Below are 13,527 nucleotides of genomic sequence, written 5' to 3'. Positions count from 1 at the left end.
AAATATAATTTCTAAACCATAGGCCTGTGCAAAGGAACCATAAATCTTAATTAGCACTGAGAAAATTTCCACAAGCACAGATACCGACCACTTTTAAAGAATTGAATTCTGTGACTGAATAAGGAACACTCCTAAGATCAAATGTACAATAAATGGTAGTGTAAAAATGTACACAAGGAAAAGAAGTCCAAGAGAACAAGGGTTTCTGCTTCTCCTCTACCTTAAATTTTTCTTTACTTGGTTTTGGTTTTGCTTTATTGGATTTTTTTTTATTATAAAGTATATCCTCATTTTAACGTATCAAGTGAAAAGAAAACTTAATAATTCCCCTTCCCTGAAAATCCCATCCCTGAGGTAACCAAATCAATCAATGACCTATGCTCAAATATTATGACTGTCCTTCTCCTTTCTGTTTTCAAACTTGGATCATGCTACACTCTTAAGAAATAATGCACATCCTTCCGGTTTACTATGTGTAGCTCTAACTTAATGTTAAATTACCTTAATCATATTCCATATAATAGAGGAACCATAATACATGCAACGCGTCCCATTAAGGTTTAAAATTTGTTTCCAGTATTGTTGCTTGACAAACATGATTGGAATAAATATCCCTGTAAATATGACCTCACATACTTTGTTGCTGTGTTTTTGAGGTTTTTGAGGTTTTTAGTTTCCATAGCGGAAGTTCCTAAATTGGGTTGCTAAACCAACGGGTAAGCATGTTTTATTTATTTTTTTAAAATAACTTATTTATTCATGAGAGACAGAGAGAGAGCATAAGCAGGCAGAGGCAGAGGGAGAAGCAGGCTCCCCGAGGAGCAGGGAGCCCTATGCAGGGCTCCATCCCAGCACCCCTGGGTCCTGACCTGAGCCAGAGGCAGCCGCTTAACCTTATGTAGCCACCCGGTGCCCTAAGCATGTTTTATTTTAGCAGATAAATAGTATACCTAAGCTCCTCTCATCCTCCCCACAAAAAGCTGTACAACTGACACTCAAATCAGCAGCACTCAGAAGGGCCCGTATCCTCAACACCCTAAAGAGGACTTTTTTTTTGGCCCATCTAGTAGGTAAAGTGCAATCAAACAGGAAGTAGTCCTTTCAATCTCTTAAGGCTTGTGAATTTAACATCTTTCCATATGTCTATTGGCCAGCTCCTTTTCCTTTTTTTTTTTTTTAAAGGGGGGGGGAGAGAGAGAGAGAAGCAGAGAGAGAGAATCTTTTTTTTTTTTTGCCTTTTGCTTTTTTTTATTACTCAAAAAAACTTCATTTTTTTATTTAGCTTCCTGACTCTGTGCTTGTGCCTTCAACATTTTCACAACAATTTTCTGCTTCTCAATAAGAAGAGCACACTTGATCCTGTCAAGAACACACATGGAACCACCATAGGTCCTGCTGACATGTTTTCTCGTTTTCAGACAACCTCATAAGGACTTGAGTTCTCCCAGCACAAACTCCTCTTCAAAGTCGGCCTAGGCACACACCACATGCAGATTTTGGTGTTTTCCCAACCTCCTTGGTATAAAGGTAAATGATCCTATTACCAGGGGCTCAAGATAGCCTATTTTTATTAGAGGCTATATTACAGGACAGCCTACTGTGGAATGTCGAACGCTGGACCATTGTGAACACCTATGGACACAGTCCCCAGAAGCTGCAGAGAGAGAAAATCAGATGTGGGGCTTGATTTCATGACCCTGAGATCATGGCCTGAGCCAAAATCACAGATATTAGCTGCTACCTATCATAAGCAAGAAAGAAAGATTAGTAGCAGCTTTATTTTATCATCAGCTAATTCTATCAATAATCCCTATTTTTAAAAATCACTTTTAGAGGCACCTGGGTGGCTCAGTTGTTAAGTGTCTGCCTTCAGCTCAGGTCATGGTCCCAGGATCCTGGGATTGAGCCCCACATCAGGCTTCCTGCCCTGCGGGAGGCCGGCGTCTCCCTCTCCCACTCCCCCTACTTGTGTTCCCTCTCTCACTGTCTGTCTCTCTGTCAAATAAATAAATAAAATCTCTAAAAAAAAAAAAAATCACTTTTAAAAAAGGGGTGCATATGTGTGCCACAGAACTGAGAGTATTTATACCTCATTACATGAGAAGGGGAAAAAGGTCTCATTAATGACTCAGATTTCTAACTTAAGTACGATCACAAACAGATAAAAGGCTTCTTCAGGAATCCCTGTACATTAGGCCTTTACTCAGCCCTCCAGAGTCTTCATCAGTGTCTGGGCAAACCTACAGCTTAGAATTAGTGCACTAGGAGGTTCTGCAAAACAGCATGTACTAATTTTTTTTTAAGATTTTATTTATTTATTTGACACAGAGAGAGAGATCACAAGTAGGCAGAGAGGCAGGCAGAGAGAGAGAGAGAGAGAAGCAGGCTCCCTGTCGAGCAGAGAGCCCTATGTGGGGCTCGATCCCAGGCTTTAACCCACTGAGCCACCCAGGCGCCCCCAGCATGTACTAATTTTGATGGAGAGCCTCACCACAGTCTGGATTTCAGAACATGGAGGAGACCATTTAAGCGAGAGAAATCTTACCAGTTAAGAGGACATTCTGTAGAAGTGACGTGATCTGACCAAGCACACCTACATTGAATAATAGACTAAAACCAAATTTCCCAACATAGAGGGCAATTCATTACACTGACTCTTCAAACACCTGGAGAATTTCAGGCTGGTAAGTGCCACATACTGAGGGACTCAACGAGACTTCAGTAGATCTCCACACCAATCGAAGCCATGCCATTTCATCCTCAGCACCAGCTTTGCAATCTAACCAGACTTTGCAAAACGCAGCATGGAGCACCAAGATTTTAATTATTCTGTATATATCGGTTCTGTGGGACCAGCAAACTAAAATAGCAGCTTCCAGGCACAACTAATGCTTTAATTAAAAATCGCCAAAATCGGGGTGCCTGGGTAGCTCAGTCCTTAAGCGGCTGTCTTCAGCTCAGGTCATGATCCTGGGGTCCCGGGATGGAGCCCGGCATCACACTCCCTGCTCAGCAGGAAGCCTGCTTTTCCCTCTCCTAGTCCCCCTGCTTGTGTTCCCTCTCTCGCTGTGTCTTTCTCTGTCAAATAAATAAATAAAATCTTCAAAAAAAAAAAAAAAGTTGCCAAAATCTCAGAGATGCTAAAAATCTCAAATTTCTTAAGAGATCAACTTTAAAGTGCCAAACCATCACTGAGATATTATTTGCTATAAGTTATCATATTTGCCAGGACGCTAAGTTTGTTCAATGGCAAGCTATCATAATGAAAAGCAACACATTGAAAAAAGCTAATAGGTTAGAAAAAATATATATATGATCACATAGCACTAAGCAATTTGAATTAAATAAATTACCTAATCATATAATTTGATCCTTACAACTCCAAGGTGGATAAATTAGGCATTATCATTAACCCCATTTTGTAGATGACAAAACTAAATTGCAAGACAGCTCAAAATCACACTTACAAATCTCACTTTCACATATCTTGACACTGAGCTTGTTTCCCTTCTACTGGTTACCAATGCTTCCCATTTCTTACTATTTTATTTACGTTGCTGAGAAAGACAAAACAGCATTAAAATCAATTCTTGGTTGTCAACATTTTATTACATGATACCGTGGATGAAACTCTTACACAAGAACTAGGCCTTCCTCTGCGTATTCCTGGTAAACCTGAAACTCTCGTCTGCACACCACTCACAAACATGTGGACACTGGGAGCACCCAGGATGTAATCAATTTCTCTCCAGCTTCTATACCTATCATTAAAATAATTGGGTGTCCTTCTTGTCTTAGCAGAGTTTGCCTACTGAATACCAGCAACGCCTTCCCAGTAGTGATGGATGAACACTTTGAAAGGCTGATCATTTTGAGCTGAATTTTAATAACCATAATGACTTCTTTAAACAGTCAGGATAGTTGTTAGAAAACCCTACGACATGCATAAGACTAGCCATTTTATATAACTCTCTTTAAGAAATATCACAAATAGTGAATAGAAAGGTGAGGTAAACTAAAAAGCAACCTATTCAAAATGATGATCAAAACAGAGGTCAACATGATACACAAGCCGAGAGCCTCAGATGGGCTCTAAAAGCTGGAGAAAGTAAAGAAAAGGATTCTACCCTGGAGCCTCCAGAAGGAATGAAGGCCTACCAACCCATTTTGGGCTTTTGAACTCCAGAACTGCAATGGAATAAATCTTCACTGTATTAAGCCATCCCACCCCACCAGAAAAGAGATCTACCATACTTCAAATTTAACCTGGAAAACAAATATGACAATAGAAGGAGATATGTCTGTCAAAAAAAAAAAAAAAATCACATGTCAATCCTTTGTAAAAAAACATACAGGTAGATAATCCATGAAGAATGATAAGGACAGGGGTGCCTGGGTGGCTCAGTGGGTTAAAGCCTCTGCCTTCGGCTCAGGTCATGATCTCAGGGTCCTGGGATCGAGCCCCGCAGCGGGCTCTCTGCTCAGCAGGGAGCCTGCTTCCTCCTCCTCTCTCTCTGCGTGCATCTCTGCCTACTTGTGATCTCTCTCTGTCAAATAAATAAATAAAATCTTAAAAAAAAAAAAAAGATTTGTGGTTTAAAAGAAAGAATGATAAGGACAGCTTATCATTTTAGAATTAAACATTTAGTAGATGACATTCTAATTTTGTAAAAACTGTACCATATGATACATCAGTCTCTATTATCCAAAATACAAAATTAAAAAGGAACTTAATTTTTAAATTATACTAAGTGTACCACATTATAAATTTTATTACAGAAAAAAAAAAAGGAGTTGCTCTCTGTGAGAAACTTTACATGAAACTTCAGAAACCAATCCAAAGTTTATTTCATTTGGAATACCCATCAGCATCCAGTGGCATGACAGCAGGGCCTCTCTGGTCAAGCCTAGTGGTAACAGACAGAGATCACAGAAAAGGTATTCAAATTCTATCAAATACTGTTTTCTTCTGTTTTTAACTTCACCATTCAGCAGGTCGAGTGAGCCACCCTTAACGGTTCATGGCACATTATCATTTCTCTTTATTTATTGATTGGTTCCTTTTTCTCTCCATGGCCTACCCCCATGAGCTGGGTCCTACAGGCAGTCATTCTAATGCACTTAATGAGCATTTTATGTAAGTGTTCCTACAAGATGTGTACTGTGCAATGCTTATGAATGTTTAATCCATATGAACAATATACCTCTCACTCTTGCATTTTTCACCAAGCACCCTTCTTAGAATCCTTTCATGTTGCTTTTATCTAATCTGTTGCCTCTAATGGCTGCAGACAACCCCATGCTGTGCATCTAGGGCTCTCCCTTTCCCTCTCCCAGCGGTCTCCCAGTTACCTCCCATTTCCCCCGCCACCACCAGTAACACAGCCAAAAACCTGGGACGTGTTCTCTCGGGGACCTACCCCACACATGCCAGTGCCCACCTGTAGTAATGAAACAGTTGAGAGTAAACAGCTAATTTGCTTAAGTAATGCCAGATGCTTTCCCGAACAGCTGCCCCAGTCTCAGCTGCCACCAGCAACACGCAAGGCTTCCCATCTATTGCCCCCTTCCCTCATTTGCTCTGCTACTTGGAGCAAGTCCTCCTCTGAACCTTCGCTTTCTTTTCCCTAAAATGACACTATTTACTCCAACTGCCTATCCTGGTTGTTGAGAAACAAATTTAAAGAAAGAACATGAAAGTCCTTTAAAAAGATAAACAGCAGTTTACAATGTCAGCAACTACTGTTGTGATTTTTGTTCTTATGACTATTTCTAATTAGCGTGTTCCCCAATGCCCCTCCCCATCCTGCCAAATAGGAGGTGATAAGTAAAAAAACTTGAAGCTTGGGAAATGAAGCTTTCTCATAGATACCTAACATTCAGGGAGACTAAAACAGTATGCAGAAAATGCTTTTTCTTCTTTATTTATTCATCTATGTACTCATTTGATTCAACATTTTACTAAGGACTATGTACCTAGCACTCCACTAGTACTAAAATACAAAAATTCATACAGCAAATATGCATGTCGTACATAAGCAAATCTTCCATCTATAAGGCATAGATTTCTGTACATAAATTTTATCCCTAGATAGGAATACTTCAAAGACGGTAGCTTCTGATACCACAGGATAACACTTCCTATGTATTGAGCACCTACTATATCAATATGTCACGTATATTCCCCAACGACTGAGAATAATCCTGCCAGGTAGATGTTATTGCTCTAGCTCTTCATATAAGGAAATGGACACAGTTAAGTGATTTGCCCAAAAGAGCAATTAAATGGAAGAGCCAGAAAACCTCAGCATGTTACTCCAACGTCCTTTTTCCCCTCCACCTCATTTCCTCCTCCTAAAAGATATGTTCAAAAATATCCTTAGTAGAGAGTAGACTACTGAAGCTGTTATAAGGATATGAACAAAATACCACAGAAATTACAAAATACAAAATTATAAACATGCAGACACAGTTCAACAATAAACACTACCATTTACTTAAAAATTATTAAATTTAATTTAATAATTTAATTTAATTTATTTATATTTATTTTAATAATTATTAAATAAATTTTATTAAAGTGTGTTGTGGGCACTACTTATAATCCTTATTAAAAACACTGCAAAGGAGGTATCTCCATCTCTTTCAAAGGTGTAGAAACTGAAATTTGGCTTACCAAGGTCATACAATTGCTAGTAAGTAAAACTGAGACTAAAACACAGGTCTTTTTTAACTCCAAAACCATGTTGTGCTTTTTTTTTTTTTTTACCATAAGTGAGCACTTCTTGGAGGGTAATAGAAGTGTTCTAAAATTAGATTGTGGCAATGATTTTCTGACTCTGTAAACATATTAAAAGTTATTGAATTGTATACATTAAGTGAGTGAATTTTATGTATATAAATTATATCTCAATGAAGTTATTAAACTTATGGTTTTCTCCTTGTAACTATGCTTTCCTTTACGAGCTTATAAACTTTTACTTAACATCAATTTTTTTCTCAATACGCACCTAGTTAAAATCATATTTTCAAAAATTCTCATATTAAACACATGTCAAACAATTTCTCTGTGTACTTTCCCCTTCTCTCCCCTTCTGATCTGAAATCAATCCTTCCCTAGGATGTGAAGTAAGACACAAGTGGTTTCTTGTTCAGTCAATCATATACCACCTTTTTACTCTACAGTCTTATTCCCAGGTATTCAACCTCATTCACACATATATGAAAATGGTGGAGGGAGATATATATGTGTCAACAAAGAGATACATACAAAAATGTTTATAGCAGCTTTATCCATACTAGCCGAAAGCCGAAAACAATGCAAACATCTGATGAACCGATGAACAATTTGTGGTACAGTCTATACAGTGAAATACTACTCAGCAATAAAAAAGGAATAATCTACTAGTAGCGACAACAGCACAGATATCAAAAACCATTCCACTAAGGGAAGGAAACCAGGTACAAAAGAAAACAAAATGAATCCTCAGTGAAGGAAATCAGAGCAGCATTTGCCTGGAGGATGGGAGCGAGTCTAACCGGGAAAGAACACAAACAAACCTAGGATGATAAACATTTTGTCGTGACGGGGCATATCATTTGGACACTTCACTGTACACTTAAATATGGTGAATTTTAGATCTCACATTATAAATCATAAATCTCAAATTATAAATTATATCTCAATAAATGTGATCGATAAACATGCACGCATACCAACACATACACAAGAGGAAGAAAAATCTATTGGGCTGAACTTGACTCCCAAAGACACAAAGTCTTCAAAATCCTGTTTCACCATTCTAATATCTAATAATCTACTTACAGACCTCAGTTCTCTCTAATTCAGATATCTGAGGATCCACTTGGTAATTACTTTGTTCTCAGTGGAAAACAGAGAGCTGATCAACCAATCTCAGTACAAGAGCCCTTTCTTTACTTACAAATTCATTTAAGTAGCCAGCTAACCTATGACACCCTAGAGAATAAAAACTAGTTCTCATTCACCCATGTGTCCGCATGTGTGCCTGGGCCAAATACATTATAGAAAAATAAACCACTGATTCAACCCAAAAAATGCAGAGTATTTCACTGCATGTAAATGGTGTGCTGCAACCAGCCCATAGTAGCTTCAATACACACACGTCTTCCCAACGCCATGTTCACCTCCCACTAGCAGCTTTAAACCAGTCCTGATGGAAGTACTCTGTGCTACTGTAGGTAACATATATACTTGGTCTTTGACCCTGTTTCCGGCATGAAGCTCCTGAAAACCCTTAGAATTTCCTAAGTGATAAGAGAAGGAAAGGTGTCTTGTTATGTTAATGAGGTGACTTTTAGAAAGCTCCGAAGGCTGGGGACTGGCTGTGGAGTCAACTGTGGAGTCAACAGTGGAGTCAACTGTGGGATTAGAGGGTTGGACCGTTCTAGTTCTACCCCACCCCCACCCGCAAGAACCCTCCAACCTCCAGGGAGGAGAAAGGTACTTGAAGTTGAATCAATTACCGAGGGCCAATGATTTAATCAAGTGTGCCTGTGTAATGAGGCCTCCATTCAAACCCAAAAAGAGAAAGGTTCCGGACTGGTGAACACATAGAGATGGTGGCAAGAGTGGCACCCAGAGAGAGCCTGGAAGCTCTGAGCCCTCTCCCTAACATTTGAAGAATTATTTTAACATCAGGATTGCCAAAATATGAGGGGGGAAATGCTTCTGAGAAACAAAGAAATGTATCACTTTATTACTAATTATCTACACCTCTCTCCTAGAATTCAATTTTTTTTTTTTTTTAAATCAGAGGTTAATTGATCTGGAATGAACCTTAGAAACTGTTTATATTCCCACTCTCTCTTTCCAGGAGAGAAAGCAAAGCCCAAGAGGTGATAAGATTCTGAGGTTAGAACAAGAGTATGGGGACCAGAGTCGGGACTTCAGTCCGGCCTCCTGATTTCATCATCATCGCCTACTCACTGCTCGAGCAGACAGGGGTTCCAATCCAGTTGCAGCCCTTACCCAACTACAACGTGCATAGCCTTCCTGAGAAAACATGAAAGCTCAGTTTCTTTGTGTATAAAACGGGGTGAGGTAATAATTCCTATCCTATGGTTCCTTTGGAAGTAGACAGTTCCACCATGAGAGGCACAAGAAATCATGGCTGTTATTATTAAAGATGGATATATCTTCTCTGTTCCACTGGACTATGAACTTTTTTTCAAGTAGGCTCCTTCCCCAACATGGGGCCCGACCAGGGGCTTGAACTCACAGTCCCGAGATCAAGACCTAAGCTCAGATCAAGAATCAGACACTTAACTGACTGAGCCACCCAGACGCCCGGATTATGAACTTTTTTATGTATAAAGATATTTATTTGCAGCATTAGCTATAGACCTCAAAACACTGGAAGCAAGGTGTTTATTAATGGGGAAAACAGTAAATAAATTATGGTCTACCCACACTGTGAGTATTAGGCAGCCATTAACAAAAATAAATTAGAGCATCTTTCCAGACAGTTTTCTGTGCCTTTACACATGTTTCCATCCTTAGGCATTTTTCAGTGCAGAAACTAGGAAGTATAAGAAGTCTCCACATTCCTGATGCACCCCTCCTAAATTCTTGGGTGCTTTCATCTACATTTTCTCTTCTTGTTTATACACTAAAGCCTAAACTAAATTGAGGCACATGATTAAATGAAAATCTAGGCATGGAAAACTGCTACCGGCTCTGTGTGAGTCTTGTACTATGTAAACAATAGGTAACTTGGATTATGAACTTCTTGAGAGTGAAAACCAAGACTGTGGTGCCTTTACCGGATACCGGAACAATACTCAAAAGTATTGTTCAAACGGTTAAAGCTGCTCCTAAATTTGAATGCCAGATCCTTTTCGTTTTCACCATTTATTTGATCATATATTCAACAAACATTAATTGAACACCTACTGCACGCCAAGCCCTGTGTTCGAAGCTCACGAGAAAAGCTGCACTCACAGAACTGCTTTGGGCCAGGTTCCATAAAAAGTGTCATTTCATGAACAAGGGGGAAGACAGTAGCCCCACACTTGTATGGCAGACTCATGGCATCAAGCCTTAATGTTACCCAGAGGAGCTACACAGAACAGAAATGCAGTTCCACGCTAGAGGGACAAAATATCTACTAATGAATCACCGTATTATCTTGAAAACACTCTGGGAAACATCCTTTCCAATTCGGCAACATGCAGTTCTTTATTCCACAATGGCATTTAAATTAACTTCCATTCTGCAGCTTTCCTCTACCAGGGCACATCCAAATATTCATGCCCTACCCAGAAAGCAAAATGAATGTTAGGTCCAATTTTTCGATATTTCCCATTCCTTGGCAGTTTCTGAAAATGACAATAACTAAGCATCATCTGATGAAATACCAAATGGTTTCTCTCATCTTAAAACTCCAAGTCCAAATACTAGTTCACTCCATCTCCCATCTCCTAATATACATTACAAAGTACTAAAGACAGTTTATTCCAAAAAATAAATAAATAAATAAAATACTACCATCTACTCAGATCTGAAAACATGTAACTTTCCTGTGACTGCTTTCTGCAAGCCTAACATAAGATACTTGCTAATTATTCCACACAGGACCTTCCGAAGAGAGGAAATTCAGGAGTGATTTCCATAAAATGTCAAAGAATTGACTCAGTTTTAGTGTCACTGATCGCATTCCAGTCAAACAGGAACCTCATTGGTTCCTGGACAAATCACTGTCCTTTTGAATGTAAGTTTATATTCAAGATATAGTTTGCCTTTTCAAACACTTCGAGACAAGTGTCCAGGAGCACTTCAACCATAACTAAAGATTGTGAAGATGTTACCATAACCATTTAGGGTCTGGTCAGAACAAATACTCAAAGCCTGCACTTAACCTTTGACAGAACTTGAAAGTTCTTGAAAGCTATAACAAACCACAGTTGGGCTTCTAGTACTTAAAAAATACATCTAATACATAAAAATAATAATAAAAAATTTATATTAAAAAATAAAGATTTGGGGCGCCTGGGTGGCTCAGTGGGTTAAGCCTCTGCCTTCAGCTCAGGTCATGATCTCAGGGTCCTGGGATCAAGCCCCACATCAGGCTCTCTGCTCATCAGGGAGCCTGCTTCTCCCTCTCTCTATGTGCCTCTCTGCCTGCTTGTGATATCTCTCTCTCTCTCTCTCTCTCTCTGTCAAATAAATAAAACCTTTTAAAAAAATAAAATAAAATAAAAATAAAGATTTTAAAATGTCTCATAGAAAGTATATAATACCAAATTAACCTTAAAAATTATATCATGGAGGGGCACCTGGGTAGCTCAGTCAGTTAAGCACCTGCCTTCAGTTCAGGTCATGATCTCAGAGTCCTAGGATTGAGCCTAGCATCAGGCTCCCTGCTCAGCTGGAGTCTGCTTCTTCCTCTCCCTACCCCCGCTCATTCTCTCTCCCTCTCTCACTCGCTGTCTCTCAAATAAATAATAAAATCTTTTAAAAAATTATATCACAGAAGGTAATGTTAAAATTTAAGCTGTTTTCACAAATTAAGTTGTTGACAAAGAATGAATGAAAAATCAAAATTAAATGGCCCTATTCCAGGTACTTTTATTGTTCCAGCACTAACCCAACATCTTATGGGCATTCACATTGTGAGATCTAAGAGTAGAGTTAGGTGATCAACAGTCCAGTGAATACATACAGGGAAAGGTTACTTCAGATCTGATTAGATCATTAGTAACCTTGATCTTCTCAGGAGGGTAAACTTTGGTAAGTTTGGAGACATTGCAGCAAGGCTACACATTTCAATTAGAATTTTTTAACTCATAAACGTTCTTGTATAAAAGTGTTAGGTAACTGATCTCATCAATTTCAAGTATTTGGTTTTTTCGAAAATGTAAAAACGCCACTTATATAGACTAGAATTTCACATGACCTCCAATTGGAATTATGTCGATATCCTATAATTACGGTAACATATTCTACAAAAATATACAAACATTTTGTGCATAAAAAATGGGTAACTTTGAAACAAATAATAATTGGAAATCATCCTACAAACAACCACTGAGAGTCCAGAACAATTATATTCTTTTCAATTACCAAAATATTATTCTAGAATTAGGCACACTCACTTGCTCCATTAACACTGTAAAAGGGAAAAAAATTTTTTTTGAAATATTGAATAAAGGAAAACCACAGTCCTAATGTAACCACCACCACAAAAATGCAAACAAATTCAGAATCCACAGTGTTTCCTTGGATTCCAAAACACACCACTGGTCTTTATATTGTCTGAAGAACATTGAGCCACATTCTCTACTATGGAGCCTAACACATAGCTGTGCAGGTTACGAAACAGATATTTATTTATGCTTTAACAAAAAGAACACTGAGAACCATCATAAATGGTTTGTCATAAATAAACATTCTTTAACCACAGCCCAGATTCACAGCTCACTTACTCATCCTCCACTGATTTGAGAACTAAGAGAAATCAGTCCTGGAGATATTAGTAGCTGTGTTGAAGATACTCAATAGATCGTTTTATTTTAGTTTTTGTTTCAGAGCTGTGATTTTCATTTTACATTCACTTTCAATATTGAAAATCTGCTTCTTAAAGATGCACCCAACTGAGCCCAGGTCAGCAGATTATAAGGGAGCCAGAACTGCTAAGGCAGCAATCCATGTTGACTCTGAGACTGTCTCCCTCTAGTTTTCCTACTATAGCCTACCTGCAGTGGCCTACCCTCCTGGAATAAACTTGGGTTATAAACCTAGGGTGACTCCCAGCCATGCTTTTTTTTTTTTTTTTTAAGATTTTATTTATTTGAGAGAGAGAGAGAGCATGAAAGGGGCGAGGGGCAGAGGGAGAAGCTGGCTCCCTGATGAGCAGAGGGCCTGATGTGGGACTTGATCCAGGGACTCCAGGATCATGACCTGAGCCAAAGGCAGTTGCTTAACCAACTGAGCCACCCAGGTGCCCCTCCTAGCCATGCTTTTAATAGAAAGTGGGGGGCGCCTGGGTGGCTCAGTGGCTTAAAGCCTCTGCCTTCGGCTCAGGTCATGGTCCCAGGGTCCTGGGATCAAGCCCCGCATCAGGCTCTCTGCTTAGCGGGGAGCCTGCTTCCTCCTCTCTCTCTGCCTACCTCTCTTCCTACTTGTAATCTCTCTCTCTCTCTCTCTCTGTCAAATAAATAAATAAAATCTTAATAGAAAGTGGTCTCTTGGGCCACATGGGTGGCTCAGTTGTTAGGGTCTCCCTTCAGCTCAGGTCATGATCCCAGTGGGATCAAGCCCCGCATCGGGCTCCTTGCTGGGCTGAGAGCCTGCCTGCTTCTCTCTCTCCCACTTCCCCTGCTTGTGTTCCCTCTCTCACTGGGTCTCTGTCAAATAAATAAATAAAATCTTTAAAAAAAAAAATAGAAAAGAAAGTGGTCTCTTCCAAAATTAGACAAGCCACATTTATTCTAAAACAAGCAAAATTAAAATTCATAATCAAGGTAGTGATAAAAACCACCAATTCA

General features: G+C 39.1%; 1 protein-coding gene and 1 pseudogene across 2 annotated transcripts in view; both read right to left on the bottom strand.

Annotated features, from left to right (window-relative positions):
• LOC308355024 (uncharacterized protein) overlaps positions 1-13,527 on the bottom strand; it is a gene marked incomplete at its 5' end in the record, with an annotated part of 219,800 nt that overhangs the window by 201,751 nt on the left and 4,522 nt on the right. The window lies entirely within an intron of this gene.
• On the bottom strand, positions 1,275-1,623 carry LOC308355163 (large ribosomal subunit protein eL34-like; annotated as a pseudogene). The gene has a single exon. The product of its transcript is annotated as a large ribosomal subunit protein eL34-like (transcript).

The sequence above is a fragment of the Martes martes genome (assembly GCF_963455335.1).
Source record: "Martes martes genome assembly, chromosome: 14".
NCBI lineage: Eukaryota > Metazoa > Chordata > Mammalia > Carnivora > Mustelidae > Martes > Martes martes.
This window is presented reverse-complemented; position numbering and strand designations above follow the sequence as displayed.